The sequence below is a fragment of the Neofelis nebulosa genome, chromosome 14 (genome assembly GCF_028018385.1).
Source record: "Neofelis nebulosa isolate mNeoNeb1 chromosome 14, mNeoNeb1.pri, whole genome shotgun sequence".
Taxonomy (NCBI): domain Eukaryota; kingdom Metazoa; phylum Chordata; class Mammalia; order Carnivora; family Felidae; genus Neofelis; species Neofelis nebulosa.
In genome coordinates this window covers 255,460-272,144 of record NC_080795.1, presented here as the reverse complement: position 1 = coordinate 272,144, position 16,685 = coordinate 255,460, and the positions used below count along the sequence as shown (strand labels likewise).

General features: G+C 38.1%; 1 protein-coding gene and 2 pseudogenes across 3 annotated transcripts in view; 2 read left to right on the top strand and 1 right to left on the bottom strand.

Annotated features, from left to right (window-relative positions):
- The window catches only part of SPIDR (scaffold protein involved in DNA repair), a 504,687-nt gene that overhangs the window by 407,352 nt on the left and 80,650 nt on the right, over window positions 1–16,685 (bottom strand). The gene's annotated exons all lie outside the window — the stretch shown is intronic.
- Window positions 9,584–10,369, top strand: LOC131495032 (E3 ubiquitin ligase RNF121-like; annotated as a pseudogene).
- Window positions 10,953–11,807, top strand: LOC131495031 (small ribosomal subunit protein uS5-like; annotated as a pseudogene).

The following is a 16,685-nucleotide window of genomic DNA, read 5'->3' as shown; positions in this document are numbered from 1 at the left end:
CAGGAGAAAGTAGAGTGACATATTCCAAAGTATTGAAAAATAAAAACTGCCAGGCAAAAATACTCTATCTAGCAAAGTTATGCTTCAGATATGAAGGAGAAATGTAGGACTTCCCAGACAAAAACTGTAGAAGTTCACCACAATTAAATTTGCCTTACAAGAAATGTTGAAAGGAGCTTTTCCACCTGAAATAAAAGACAAAGGATCCCCAAATTTGAGAAAGGTGATAAACAGACAGAACCAGAACATTTTAACTCTGTTTTAGAATAGGGCATTAAACAACTACAGCATACATGTTGAAGGGAAAACATTATTAACAATAATTATAGCTACTACATTTAGTAACAAATTCAAAAGAATAAAAAGGGATAATTTGTAGCAACAAAATTAAAAGAGGAGAAGAAAAGTGATGTAATTTGTATAGAAAAATGAAGAGGGGTGTCTGGGTGGCTCAGTCAGTTAAGAAGCCGACTCTTAATTTCCGCTTAGGTCATGATCTCACAGTTCACTGGATCAAACCCTGCATCAGGCGCTGCACTGATAGCACAGAGTCTGCTTGGGATTCTTTCTCCTCTTCCCACCGCATGCCACCCCGCCCCTTCCCTGCTCATATGCACACTCGCTTGCTCCCTCTCACTCTCTCTCAAAAATAAACATTAAAAAAAAAAATAAAAAGACAGATAAATTGTCATCATCAGAAAAAGGATTATTTTACCTATGAGATATTTTATACAAACCTCATGGTAACCACAAAACAAATATCTAGAGCAAAGACACAAAATGTAAAAAAGGGGGATACTCTGAGAAATCATCTTAGAAAACCACCAACTTAAAAGTAAACAGAAACACAAAGAAAAAGAAAGAATGAATATATGAAACAACCAAACACAAAACATAAAATGACAGCGTAAGTCCTCATACATCAATAATTACCATAAGTGTAAATGGATTAAAGTCACCAATCAAAAGGCACTGAATAGTAGGATGGATTTAAAAAAGAAAAAAAAAAAAAAAAACAGCCCAAATATATGATGCCTTCAGGAGACTCATTTGAGTTGAAAAGACAAACACTCAAAGTGAAGAGCTGAAAAATGGTACTCCAAGCAAATGATAACCAAAACAAAGTGGGTGTAGCCATATTTGTAACCATATTTATATCACATAAAATAGACTTCAAGCCAAAACGGTAACAAGAGACAAAGAATGACAGTATATAATAAATGGATCAATACATCAAGAAGATGTAACAACCATTAATATATATGTTCCCAATGTGTAAGCACAAAAAATACTTAAGCAAATACTAACAGGATCTTAAGAGAGAAATAGACAATACAATAATAGTAGGGGACTTCAAGACCCCACTATTGACAATTATCATCCAGAAAGAAAATCAAGGAAACACTGGAATTGAACCATATTTTAGAATAAATAGACTTAACAGACTCATGTAGAACATTCCACTCAACAGAGCAGAATACATATTCTTCTCAACTGAACATGGAACATTCTCCAGGATACATCAAATAATAAGCCACAAAACTAATCTTAGCAAATTTAAGAACACTGAAATCATACCAACTATCAGAGAAGATAGTTGTGGTCTTCTCTGACCACAAGGTATAAAATTAGAAATCAACCAGAAGAAAGTGAGTAGATCTTCAAATATGTGGAAACTAAACAGCACATTTCTAAACAACCAATGAGTCAAAGAAGAAAGCAAAAAGGAAACAAAAAGTTATCTCAAAACAAATGAAAATTAAAATACAATGTATCAAATTTTGTGGGATCAGCAAAAGCAGTTCTGAGAGGAAATTTTATAGCAATAAACTCATATATTAAAAAATCAGATCTCAAATAAACAATCTAACTTTAAACATTAGGGAATTAAATAAAGAGCAACAAATTAAGCCCAACGTTGGGAGAAGGAAATCATAAAAAAATCAGAGCAGAAATAAATAAGACAGGGACCAGAAAAACAACAGAAAGGATCAATAAAATTAAAAGCTGATTTGCTTAAAATATAAATAACTGGCAAACCTTTAACTAGACTCAAATAAATAAAATTAGAAATGAAAGAGGAGACATTACAGTTGATATTACAAAATAAGAAAAAAGAAATGGATAAAGTCTTACACTATTGTTCTTAACTGAAAGGCTACTGATGGCCAGTGACCTGCACCATCTCCTTGGTGAGATAAGCAACTTTAATAATTAAAGTATTATTTTAATATGTGTTTGTTATATATTTATCATTTTGATATTAAACAACTAACATACTTTTACTTGAGACAAAAAATATAATCATCTCATTGACCCCAGTATATTATTTATTTTTTAAAGAAAGTCAGGAGCAACTGGAGTGCTAACAACTAAAACTGATGATTACAAAATAATGTTTTTCACCATTTATATAGATTAAGTACTAACCTTTAGAAATAAACCAATTGCCTTGTATCACTAAATGACCTGACATCAGAGGACTTTCTGAATGAAGGGGTATACATAGGATTTCATAAAAAGAACTTCAAAAAGTAGAATAATAATTTCAAATTCAGAAGGTGGCACTAGTGTTAATGAGTCTCCCATATATCACTAGTAATTGCCTCCACTCGTTCTACCCTAACTTCTTTGACACTTATTGTCAGCTCCAGCTTACTCTGCTCAGTGATTAGTTTCTCCAGCTGTCTGCTGAAGGGCTAGTTTTAAATTGTAGTCATAGCAGCAGAGCCCTGCAATCTCCTCTTTTAAACCATAACAGGCAGCCCTTTCCAGCCCTATCAGAAGGCAATACCTGAAAAACCCAGAATGTTTAGGAAAATAAAATCCATAGTGTGATTGTTCTAAGGATAAACAGTCAGCTAAGTTAGTCTTTAATTTGGTGAACCTGGGACCAGTTCTTAAATTTATATTTAAATGCTGTACTACTGGAAAAGGGTTCATTCAGACGGAAAGCAAACACTTGCACTTTATTGTATAAAAGAAAGTGAGTGGATGTAGCTTAATTCTTTTGTGCAAAGATACAGAAATGGTCAAAAGAAGTAAAGTCATTTGACCATCATCTTATTATCAACTTTAGTTCTACAAGAAGCTGCCTTTCTTCTCCTTGGATAACCTCTGAAATAGAGCTGAGAGCCATGGAAAGTTCAACAACCTAGAGGTCTCAGAGGCGTTTAAGGAAAAACAGAAAAAGACAGTGCTCCTACATCAGCACATCAGGGGAACAAAGACTGGCAGAGTCTTCCAGTCTTATGGAAAGAGCACAAATCCCAGATGCCTCAGTCATAGCTGTCGTAACTAGAGCAGCAAGGGAAAAAGGGAGGGGTGGGATTTTTCTGGAGCACCACAGAAGATGTCTTTTTGGCTTTGGTACCTCAAAAAGTTTGTTTAATCAGAAGTAGGTAAATCCTTCCCAAAACATTTATAATCTGAAAAACATTTTCATTATAATTAATGTTTTAAAAATTGCTGGCATTTGAAAAAGGAAAAATAAACTGTGAAAAAACTACTGAAATAAATCCATGAATAACAAATCTTATTATTCTAATTTCTCTTGTGGGCTCAATTCTTCATACATTCTAAGAATTTTTACATTATTTATGCTATTTTTTCCTCTTGCTCCCAAAAATATAGATTCAGACTGAAGAGAAAAAGAAATTTCCTTATGTTCTTTATTCTTTAAGTTTATTTATTTTGAGAGAGACAGAGCACACTAGTGGGGGAGGGGCAGAGAGAGAGGGAAAGAGAATCCCAAGCAGGCTTTGTGCTATCAGCAGGGACCCCAACGTGGGGGGTCAAACCCACAAACCATGAGATCATGACCTCAGCCGAAGTCAAGAGCCCCACACTTAATGGACTGAGACACCCAGGTGTCCCCCGTTATGTTCTTTTCATTTTAATATAGTACCTCTAAGCAACTGCTCTCCAAATCAGCATCCAATGCTGTGTTCTTTCCCAAACACTCCAAGCGACATCAACAACCCACTGTACATTTTTTAATGTTGGGTTTTTTTTTTTATGTTTAGAGAGAACAGGGTATGAGTGGGGGAGGGGCAGAGAGAGAGAATCCCAAAAGCAGGCTGTCAGCACAGAGCCCGAAGTGGGGTTTTATCTCACAAACTGTGAGATCATGACCTGAGCTGAAATCAAGAGTTGGATGCTAACTGACTGAGCCACCCAGGCATCCTTCCACTGCACATTCCCAACCCAACACTCTAACTGAAAACTCATATACTTAAGAATAACCAGTTCTCTGTTTATCAAAACTACAATGAGATATCACCTCACACCTATCAGAAGGGCTAAAATCAACAACACAAGTAACAACAGGTTTTGGCAAGGATGTGAAGTACATTCCTGCACTGTTGGTGGGAATGCAAATTGGTGCACCACTCTAGAAAACAGTATGGAGGTTTCTCAAAAAGTTAAAAGTAGAACTACCCTATGATCCAGCAATTGCACTACTAGCATTTACCCAAAGAATAGAAAAAACACTAATTCAAAGGGATACATGCACCCCAATGTTTACAGCAACATTATCTATATTAGCCAAATCATAGAAACAGCCCAAGTGTCCATCGACTGGTGAATGGGTAAAGAAGATGCAGTATGTATGCGTACACACACACACATAAAAACACACACACACACGGATTATTCAACCTTAAAAAAAATGAAATCTTGCCATTTGCAACTACATGGATGGAACTAGAGAGTATTATGCTAAGCAAAATAAGTCAGTCAAAGAAACACAAATACCATATGATTTCACTCAAATGTGGAATTTAAGAAACAAAAAATATGAGCAAAAGGAAAAAAAAAAGAGAGAGAAAATCCAAGAAACAGACTCTTAACTATAGAGAACAAACTGGTGATTACCTGAGGGCAGGTGGGCAGGGGCATGGGTATTAAGGAGTGTACTTGTGATGAGTACCGGGTACTGTATGTAAGTGTTGAGTCACTACACTGGACACCTAAAACTAATATTACACTGTATATTAACAACTAGAATTTAAATACAAACTTAAAAAATAATATTATTTTTTTATTTCTCTTTATAAAACTGCTATGGGCTGAAATGTGTCCCCCCAAAATTCATATGTTGAAGTCCATTATACTCACTGACTATGCACATAGCATCATTTACGAAGCATCTGTTGTAATATTTCTCCAGTGGATTAAGTAGTCCTTTTATTGTTGTAGGGGTTCTCTGTACAGTCTGGATACAAGTACTTTACAGATAAATGTTTATTATTTTCTCTATCTGTTAATGGTGCTAAAATTTTTTTTTGTTGTGATGGATTTTATTTTTTTTTTATTTTTTTTTATTTTTTTTATTTTTTAAATTTTTTTTTTTTCAACGTTTTTTTTTTATTTATTTTTGGGACAGAGAGAGACAGAGCATGAGCGGGGGAGGGGCAGAGAGAGAGGGAGACACAGAATCGGAAACAGGCTCCAGGCTCCGGGCCATCAGGCCAGAGCCTGACGCGGGGCTCGAACTCACGGACCGCGAGATCGTGACCTGGCTGAAGTCGGACGCTTAACCGACTGCGCCACCCAGGCGCCCCTGTTGTGATGGATTTTAATTTACAGTGCTTTTTTTAAAAAAAATACTTGTGCTTTTTGTAGCCTACCAAAGAAAGCTTTGCTATTCTCTACTTTTTCTCCTAGAAGTTTAATGGCTGAACTTTTACATTTTGATCTATGATCCATCTTAACTTTTATGTATGTGAGATAGGGAGTCAAGGTGACTTTATTTATATGAATATTCAATTGCTCTGGCATTATTTATTTAAAAGCCTTTGTTTTACCCCATTGGATTGCTTTCTTCATCAAAAATAATTTTCAGCTCTCTATTCTGTTCCACTGAGCTATCTGTATATCTTTAGCCACTATCTGTATATCATTTATACTATCGCTATCTGGATTACTTCAGGTAGTATAAGCCATCCACTTTGTAATTCTTCAACACTGCTCTACAAGTTTCATAATCAACTTGTCAATTTCCCCCTGAAGGGAAAAGGCCTGCTAAAATAATGACGTTGCCACACTAAGTGGGTGGGAGAGGCAGTGATGCAGTCTTGCCGTAAACCCGACCCCAGTGCAGCAAACCATAATTGGGAGGGAACTAAGAAACCCAAAGCTTCTCCCTGAGGAGCCAGTGGTTCATATCCCACATCAGGTACCCCAACTCTTCAGACTTGCATCTGAGAGATGATAAAACGTGGCTTTGACAAACAACTGGACTTGGATCCACAAGACCGACAGAGCTGTACCAAACTGAGAAACATCTCCTAAAGTGCTCATGCTCAGACTCACTCACCCCACCACCCAGCCCAGACACAGCTGTTTAAAAAGCACCCAGACCCGATGTCAAAGAAATACATTTGCTAATCTTTGAGTGTCATCCGAGGGGCTGGGGCCTACTGGGATACTCTCAAAATAGGGAAGTGCTGCTGCTGGGTGCCATTTTTAAGTACTCCCTCAACCCTGCTATAAAGCAAAGTTCCTTTCTTATTTTTTTAACACTAGAATTTTTTTGTTCATGGTGAGTGCCATGTTAATCCTCCAACAAGTAGTTGTTGCTCTACTTGTGCTCTCTCTACTTGTTGCTCATCTGTGTGCTCTCCCTCCGCCTTGCTAAAGCCATTAGGAGCCATTTTTCTTTTTCCTTAGAGGGTACCATCTTAGCACACTCACTCTTCCACTCTCTGCAGCACTACTATCTCCTGAAGGGGAGTTTTTACACACACATCTGGTGCCTCAGTTTTTGTAGTTGCACCCCAGGGGTGCTCCTTGATAGCCTGGCTCTTATGGTCAAGGAGGTTTGTGTTCCTAGATCCCAAGGCACTCTACAATTGGAGGCAGTTCTTGGCAGAATACTACCCTGAGGGCTCTGCACACATAGCAGAGTAAAACACACACTAGTGTTTCTGAGAAAGTGGTCTATTTGCTTGTCCAGGAGCTTTGGCTTGAGGGACAGGTTTCTGGTCTAATATACATGTAGGTCCCTATAGACATGCTTTCAGGAAACAAAAGCCATTGGGTACAATCTTTGTATCCTCCCTCTGCCTTGCTCTAGCTTACTGGTATCTCTCAGATACCAGCTTCTCAGACAGAAGCTTATATTCTTGTCTGGCACCTTTACAGCTGCTGCCTGGGAATATGTCTACATCACCTGCTTCAAGTGGCCAATGGGGCTTATGTTCATAGGTTTCATAAGACTATAACCAATGGTGAAAGAGTTCTTAAACAGCTCAGGGCACAGCAAGAGGCAACAGACCCAGGAGCTAAGTCCATCTATGAAAGAGGCCTATAAGCATATCATCAGAGCTGCAGCCTGAGAGACAGGCTGCTAATTAAACACACATCTAAGGGCTGACTGCAAACCTTACCAGATATCTCAGAAGGCAGGTGCTATGTTCATGCTCGCCTTCTGTTGCAATCCAGAGCAACAGTCTCTTAGAAGGGAGCTCTTACATGTGTTTGTGTCCCACTTCTTGTATCTGGTGTCCCGGTGTTTATGGCTGCCACACAGGGCAGGGCCCTTGAATGCTTGGCTCTGGTCAGGCTCTGACTCTGGCCGGGGGGCCCTTTATTCCTGAGTCTCATGGGACTTTTAACAATTTGAGGGGCAGTTCTTGGCAGGGTGCCAACCCACAGGGCACTGTATAAACAATAGAATAAAACCCCCAGTCTGTTAAAAGAGACCTATTTGCTTGTCCTGGTGCTTTAGACTGATGAACAAATTCAAGGTTGGCATACATCTAGAGGATACGGGTACTCAAACAGAACATAAGTAGGTGGACACCATCATTCGGCCCTCCCTCTCCCTCACTACAGCTTGCCAGTATCTCCCCAAAGGAAGCTTATACACTAGCCTGGAGTATTGAGTTTTACAACTGCTATCTAGAGGACTACTATAGATCTCCTGCTCTGGTGGCCAGGAAGGCTTACACTTGTGGTCCCTCAGAACTGTCTATATTTGCATACTTGAAAAGCTCCTGCCTAAAGATCTGGCTTCCAATCAGCCTGGATTTTGTGCTAGCTGAGATATTCCCCTATGGGAACTGACCAGTCTTGGCACATCCTGAGTAACTTATTAAAAATAAGTTAGGCTGGGGGCACCTGGTTGGCTCAGGCAGTTGAGCATCTGACTCTTGAGCATCTCAGCTCTGGTCTTGATTTCAGCATCATGAGTTCAAGCTTAGTGTTGGATTCTGTGCTGGGCATGAAGCGTACTTACAAAATAAATAAAATTAAAAATTAAAAAATAAATAAAATAAATTAGGCTGTTTGGACAATCATAAAAAAATCAAGAGACAACAAAGGACTAGGATAAGGTTGAATGTCAAAGTTCATTTCCTACAAGAGACCATTCCTTCAAGACTGGGAGAGGTGACTGTTTCAGCTAATACACAGCAAAATGAAGAAACAGGAATGTGTTGTAAGTGAAAAATTAAGATAATGCCTCAGAAAAGAATCCTTATGAAACAGAGGTAGGTAACTTACCCGATAAAGAATTCAAAGTAATAATCATAAAGATACTTACTGAACTTGGGAGAAGAATAAACACTTTTTTGAAGTCAGAATGTCAAAAAAAGCGTTAGAAAATAGAAGAAAGAACCAAACGAAAGTCATAGAACTGAAGAATGCAATAACTCAACCAAAAAAAATGCACCAGAGGGGTTCAGCAGCAGACTGAATAAAGCAGAGGAATCAATTGAACTCAAGACAGGGCACTGGAGATCACCCAATCAGAGCAGCAAAAAGAGAATGAAAAAAAGTGAAGACAGCCTCAGGAAGTAATTGGAAAACAGACTAACATTCACATTATATCTGTTGCAGAAGGAGATGACAGAGAAAAGGGTAGAAAACTTATTTGAAGAAATAATGGCTGAAAATTTCCCTAGCCCAGAGAAGGAAAGAGACATCTTGGTCCAGAAAGCCCAGAAAGTTCCAAATAAGATGAACCCAAAGAGATCCACACCAAGACACTTTATAATTAAAATGTCAAAAGTTAAAGACAGGGAGAGAGATAATCTTAAAAGCAGCAAGAGAAAACTATAAGTACAAAAAAACTAAAACAAAAACAAAACACAACCCAGACTATAAGCAGATTTTTCAGCAGAAACTATTCAAGCCAGATATATTCAAAGTGCTGAAAGGAAATAAACTTCCAAGCAAAACACTCTACCAGCAAAATCATCATTCAGAATTGAAGGAGAGATAAAGAGTTTCCCAGACAAAGAAAACCTAAAAGACTTAATCTAAACCAGCATTACAATAAATGTTAACAGGACTTCTTTACGCTGAAAATAAAAAGTGCAAATTCAAAACAAGAAAATATATGAAATCAACCCTGGGGTTGTCTGTACCAGCAGTTCTCAGGTGGCTTGGAAGGTGACAAAAGCTGTGACAGCAGAGAACAAGATCCATATCATTAGGAACCTCCACCTATGCAGCTTCACTGTGAAATAGAAGGGGAACAATCCACATCTGAAAAAGGGTCACCATTTAGTAGGAGCAAAAGTGTTTCTGTTTCCACTGCACCAGGAGCAGCTGGGCCACCACCAAAGTAGCCATGAGGATGAGGATCATTTCAGTGTGCATGGCTTCATGGCCACAGTACTCGGTATACACACATGTGTGCTCAATCCTCCACTGCTCCTCTGGGGAGAGGTCTGACATATCAACCTCTTCCAGCTCCCGTTCCCCGGCAACACTCCTCCAACCTCAACCTCCAACACTGCCACCATCTTCATTGCTAGTACAGACAACTCCAAGGTTAGTTTATAAGCGGTTCCTGTTAATCTATAAAAGCAGCTATACCGCCATCATTGTTGGCTATGTGGCTTCATGTTTACCCTCTTTGATCTCAACTTATTATTCAAAATCAAATCAGAAGATGCCATGGACTTTGGCATTTCTCTCCTTTTCAGTGGCCACTACTATGGGGTACTTGAAGAAGACTCTGCAGAAACATGTTCAGATTACATGGCATCTACCGTAGGGTTCTACAGTGAGTTGGGCATGCCTATTAAACACCTCTCTGACAGTGTATGTGCCATGTGTGGGCAGCAGATCTTTGTGGATGTCAGTGAAGAATGTGTCATCAAGAACATATATAAGCTGTCTTGCAATCACGTATTCCAGGAGTTCTGCATCCTTGGCTGGTGCATTATGGGAAATAAGCAGACATGTCCCACTGCAAAGAGAAGGTGAACCTCAAAAGGATGTTCAGCACCCACTGGGAGAGGCCTCACATCATGTATGGGCAACTGCTGGATTGGCTTCAATACTTGGTAGCCTGGTAGCCTGTCATCATTGGCCTGGTGTAGCCATCAACTACATCCTGGGCATGGAATAGTCATGAAGACAAGCATCCATCCACTATGGACCTCAGGGCACTCTCCTTCCTGCCCTCCAAGATGTCCTGGGTAGGAAAGATGCAAAGGCACTTGGGCCGCTCAGGACCCCTCCAGCTATGTCCAGGCTGGGGAGGGAGATGATGGAGAGCCAGCCAGTGGGGCTGTCAGCAGTGGGAGCTTTTTAAAAGAAAACTATTTTGATAAATTAAAAAAAAAGAAAGAAAGAAAAGATATGAAAGTATAACTCTCATTAGTAAAGGTAAACATATGGTAAAAATGGTGGATTTATCACTCATAAAGCTAACATAAAGGTTAAAAGGCAAAGTAGTAAAAATAACTATAATGATTAGTTAAGGAATACACAAGATAAAAGTATGTAAAATGTGACATCAAAACCATAAAACATGGGGTAGAGGAAGTAAAAATGAGGAGTTTTCGAATGCATTTAAACTTAAGTTATCAACTTAAAATACAGTTACAAATGGAGGTTAATATACTAAGCCTCATGGGAACCACCAAACAAAAATCTATAGTTGATGTCCAAAAAACTGTGAGAAAGGAGATTCTTCTCCAAGCAAACAAATGGCAGATGATGTCAGTGCTCTAAAAGGGGCTAGGGGCCCTGGAATGGGAGGTCGCAGTGGCTTCCATGGAAGTTTCAGCTGCAGCAACTGGACCAGGGACGAGGCCATGGAACTCACAGAGGATGAGGAGTGGTTGCTCATCACCAACCTGGGCCACCTGGTCACAAACATGAAGACTGAGTCCCTGGAGGAGATCTATCTCTTCTCCCTGCCCATCAAGGAATCTGAGATCATTATCTTCCTGGGGACATCCCTTAAGGTTGAATTTTGAAGATTCTGCCCATGCAAAAGCAGACTCCTGCCAGTAAGCAGACTAGGTTCTAGGCATTTGCTGCCATCAGAGATTATAATGGACACATTGAGCTGGATGTTAAGTGCTCTAAGGAGGTAGCTACTGCCATCTGTATGGCCATCATCCCGGTCAAGTGATCCAACATCCTCATGCAGCAAGGCTACTGGGGGAACAAGACCCGCAATCCCACACTATCCCATGCAAGGTGACTGGCCGCTGTGGCTTTGTGCTGGTGCACCTCAGCCCTGACCCCAGAGGCACTGGTATTGTCTCAGCCCATGCCCAAGAAGCTACTGATGATGGCTGGTATTGACAACTGCTACATCCTGGCCAGAGGCTACACTGCCACTCTGGGCAACTTCACCAAGGCCACTTTTGATGCCATTTCCAAGACCTACTGCTAGCTCACTCCTGACCTCTGGAAAGAGGCTGTGTTCACCAAGTCTCCCTATCAATAAGGAATTCACTGACCAGCTTGTAAAGACCCATACTAGAGTCTCCATGCAGAGGACCCAGGCTCCAGCTGTGGCAACCAAACAGTTTTGTGAGAAAAGAATCTAAGCATACCACTAACAAAATTACAAACCACAAAGGAAAAAACCAAGAGAAGAAAGGAACAGAAAAAGAGAAACTACAAAACAGCTAGAAAACAATGAACAAAATGGCAATAAGCACATACCCATCATAATTACTTTAAATACAAATGGGCTAAATTCTACAATCAAAAGACAAGAGTGGCTAAATGGGTTAAAAGCGGGGAGGGGGGCACCTCTATATACTGCCTACAAGAGACTCATTTCAGATAAGGACATACACAGACTGAAAGTAAAGGGATTAAAAAGATATTCCATGTAAATGGAAACAAAATGAAAGCTGGAGTAACTATCCTTAGATAAAATAGACTTTAAAGCAAAGATTATAATAAAAAAATAAACAAAAAGGCATTAGATAATGGGAGAGGGATCTATCCATAAAAAAGATGTCACGTTTGTAAATATTTGTGCACCCAAACTAGAAGCATCTAAATATATAAAGCAAGTATTAATAGACCTAAAGGGAGAAACAGACAGCAATTCATTAATAGTATGGAACTTTCATACCTGATTTTTATAACAGATCATCCAGACAGATCAATAAGGAAACACTGGACTTACACAACACATTTACCAGATTAATTGAACAGATATATACAGAATATTCTATCCAGGGCAGCAGAATACACATTCTTCTCAAGTGGATTTGGAACAACCTCCAGAATAGATCATATTTTAGGCCACAAAACAAGTTCTACTAAATTTAAGAAGATTAAAATTATATCAATCATTTTTTTCCAATCACAATAGTATGAAACTAAAAATCAATTACAAAAAGAAAACTGGAAAATTGACAAATATGTGGATATTACAACATTCTACTGAACAATGAATGGGTCAATGAAGAAATTAAAGGAGAAATAATAAGATACCTCGAGACAACTGAAAATGGAAATACAACGTACCAAAACTTATGGGATACAGCAAAAGTAGTTCAAAGAAAGTTCACAGAGATAAATACTAATCTCAAGAAAGATGAAAAATCTAAAATAAACAACCTAACATTACACTTTATGGAACCAGAAAAATAAGAACAAGTTAGGTGCAAAGTTAGTAGAAGAAAGGAAACAACAGAGTGGATAGAAGTTAAATAGATATCAATGAAACTAAGAGCTGGTTCTGTGAAAAGATAAATAAAATTGGCAAACCTTTAGCAAAACTCAGCAACAAAAAAAAAAAAAAAAAAAAAAAAAAAAAGGACTCAAACTCAGAAGTTACAACTAAATACAAACAAGCACAAACTACTACAAGGAACAATTATATGCCAACAAATTTTACAACCTAGAAGAAATGGATAAATTCCTAGAAAAACATTCAACCATCCAAGACTGAATCATGAAGAAATAAAAAATTTTAACAGACTGATTACTAGTAAAGAGATTGAATCAGTAATCAAAAATCTCCCAACAAGCAAAAGTCCAAGACCAGATGCCTTCACTGGTAAATTCTACCAAATATTTCTCAAACTCTTTCAAAAAAATAGAAGTGATAGGCATACTTTCAAACTCATTTTACACAGTCAGTATTACCCTGATATAAACACTACACAAGAATACCACAAGACAGTTATAGGACAACATCCCTAATGAATGTAGATGCAAAAATTCTCAGTAAAATATTAGCAAACCAAATTCAACAATACATTAAAGTTCTCATTCACCACAATCAAGTGGGTATTGTTTCAGGGATGCAAGGTGGTTCAACATCTACTAATTAATCAACATGATATACCATATAAACAAAAGAAAACAAAAATCCTATGATCATCTCAAAAGATGTAGAAATAACATTGACAGAATTCAACATCCATTTATGATAAAAATAATAAAGTGGGTATATGTTATGTACCTGAACATAATGAAGGCTGTATGACAAGCCCTACTAACATCATACTCAATAGTGAAAAGCTGAGGGGCGCCTGGGTGGCTCAGTTGGTTAAGCGGCTGACTTCGGGTCAGGCCATGATCTCGCGGTCCATGAGTTCGAGCCCCGCGTTGGGCTCAGAGCCTGGAGCCTGTTTCAGATTCTGTATCTCCCTCTCTCTGACCCTCCCCTGTTCATGCTCTGTCTCTCCCTGTCTCAAAAATAAATAAACGTTAAAAAAAAATTTTTTTTAAATAGTCATAAAATTAATTGCTGGGCTTGAAAAAATCATAGAAGACAGCAGAGAATCTATTGCTACAGAGATCAAGGGACTAAAAAATAGTGATGAAGAATTAAAAAATGCTATAAATGAGATGCAAAATAAAATGGAGGCTGCCATAGCATGGATTGAAGAGGGAGAGGAGAGAATAGGTGAATTAGAAGATAAAATCATGGAAAAAGAGGAAGCTGAGAAAAAGAGAGATAAAAAAATCCAGGAGTATGAAGGGAGAATTAGAGAACTAAGTGATGCAATCAAACGGAACAATATCTGTATCATAGGAATTCTAGAAGAAGAGAGACCAGGGGCTGAAGGTATAATCAAAACAGTATAGTGCTGACTTAAAAACAGACACATGGATGAAGAGACCACATCAGAGAGAGCCCAGAATTAGACCCAGGTATATGTGGTCAACTAATCAATTAACTTATAACAAAAATGTCAAGAATATAGAACAGGGAAAGGATAGACATTCCCTTCAATAAATGATTGTGGGGAAATGACCACCACATGCAAAAGAATGAAATTAGACCTACAATCTTACATCATACACAAAAATCAACTCAAAATGGATTAAAAACTTGAATGTGAGACCTGAAACTGTAAGACTCCTAGAAGAAAACAAACATGGTACACTATTCGATACTGGTCTTGGCCTTTGAGTTTTTGGATCTGACTGTAAGAGTAAAGGCAACAAAAGCAAAAATGAACAGGTACAACTGTATCATGCTAAAAATCATCTGCACAGCAAAGGAAACCATCCATAAAATGAAAAGGCAATACACTAAGTGGTAAATCCCGTATTTCATAAAGGTTAATATCCAAACATATAAAGAATTCATACAACTCAATAGTAGAAAAACAACCTGACTAAAAACTGAGCATTTTTCCAAAGAACATACTGATGGCCAAGAGACACATGAAAAGATGCTCATCATCACTCATTATCAGGGAAATACACATCAAAACCACAATGAGGTATCACCTCATACCTGTTAGAATGGCTATAATCAATACAAACAATAAGAAGTACAGTAAAATCTTGGTTTGCAAGCATACTTTGTTCCAGAAACATGCCTGTAATAAAGCACTTATATATCAAAGCAATTTCCCCATAAGAACTCAGATGATTCAATCTACAGCCCAAAAATATTCATATAAAAATGATTACAATACTGTAATACAAAATAAAAAACAAAATACAAAATATAAAGGAAAATAAACAAATTAGCCTGCACTTACCTTTAAAAACTTTCGTGGGTGGTGTGAGGGAGACAAAAGAGGTGGATTATTGTGTAGGACAACTTTCACTAACAGAATCACTGCTATCTATTGGCTTGATGGAAACTTTTTCTTTTCATGTAACTTTAACAAGGAACCTATTCAATGATACTTCCTTTTGCCTCCTTTTGAAGATTTCGTGTAAATGTAACATAGCATTGTCATTAAACAGATTCATCATTCACACTTCTACGGCCTTATTTGGGTGGTGCTTTTCTACAAAATTTTGCACTGTTTCCCACATTTTATACATCTCCCTAATCTCATTTGAAGTGAGGGATTCGTCTGCCTTCTTCTCTTCCTCTTCTGTAGACTAGATGCAGACGTAGACTTCTTATAAAATCTTATAATTTTGGCTGCTCACATACATCATTTGTATTTCTCAATGATTTCCTTATTAACTTCCACCATAATCATCTCCTTCTTCCGCCTTTCTTTTCAACCTTTTTCTGCATGGGGGCCATTGTATATGCTCACACGCATGTTGACTACAATGCAGTATTAATAAACTCTTGTCATATACTGTACTTAATGTAACTGGCAATAAGGCAGCAGAGGAAAGGGTCTACATCTGCAGGCAGCCTGACCTAGAATGAAGCAGAACATTCCTAAGCTTACTCTTGTACACAAAAGTAAGGGACTACCCATAAGTGCTTTGAAGTGACAAAAAACACACTAGTACCAGTTGTGGGTACCTTCCAACGTTCTGAAAAACCACTGATTTCTGCCAAACACTGCAGCCTGAGACTGAGCATCCAAGCATGGGAGACGATCACCCACAATCCCTCAGTGAGAAAGAGAGAAGAACCACTGGCTCAGTTGTGATCATGTAAAATTCGGTGTCATCTACTACTCATGTTTCAAGACTTGCTTGTTTATCAAGTTAAAATTTATTAGAAATGTTTGATCATCTTGCAAAACACTCGCAGGACAAGTTACTTGCAACCCAAGGTTTTACAGTATTGTCAAGAACGTGTAAAAAAAGGAAAGAAACCCTTGTGCACTGTTGGCGAGAATCCAAATTGGTACAGGCACTATGGAAAACAGTATGGAAGTTCCTCAAAAAATTAAAAACAGATCACCATATGGTCCAGAAATTCCACTCTTGGGTATTTATGTGAAGAAAACAAAAACCACTAATTGGAAAAAATATATGCCACCCCAACTTTCACTGCATCGTTATTTTCAGTAGACAAAATATGGATGCAATCTATCCATCAACAGATGAATGGATAAAGATGTGGTATGTATATACAATGGAATAGTGTTCACAAAAAAAGGAAATCCTGTTATTTGTGACAACATGGATGGACTGTGAGGCCATTATGTTAAGTGAAACAAAGAGAGAAAGACAAATACTAAGTCTTCTATGTGGAATTTTAAAAAACAAAAAACATCATCAAGCTCACAGATACAAAGAAT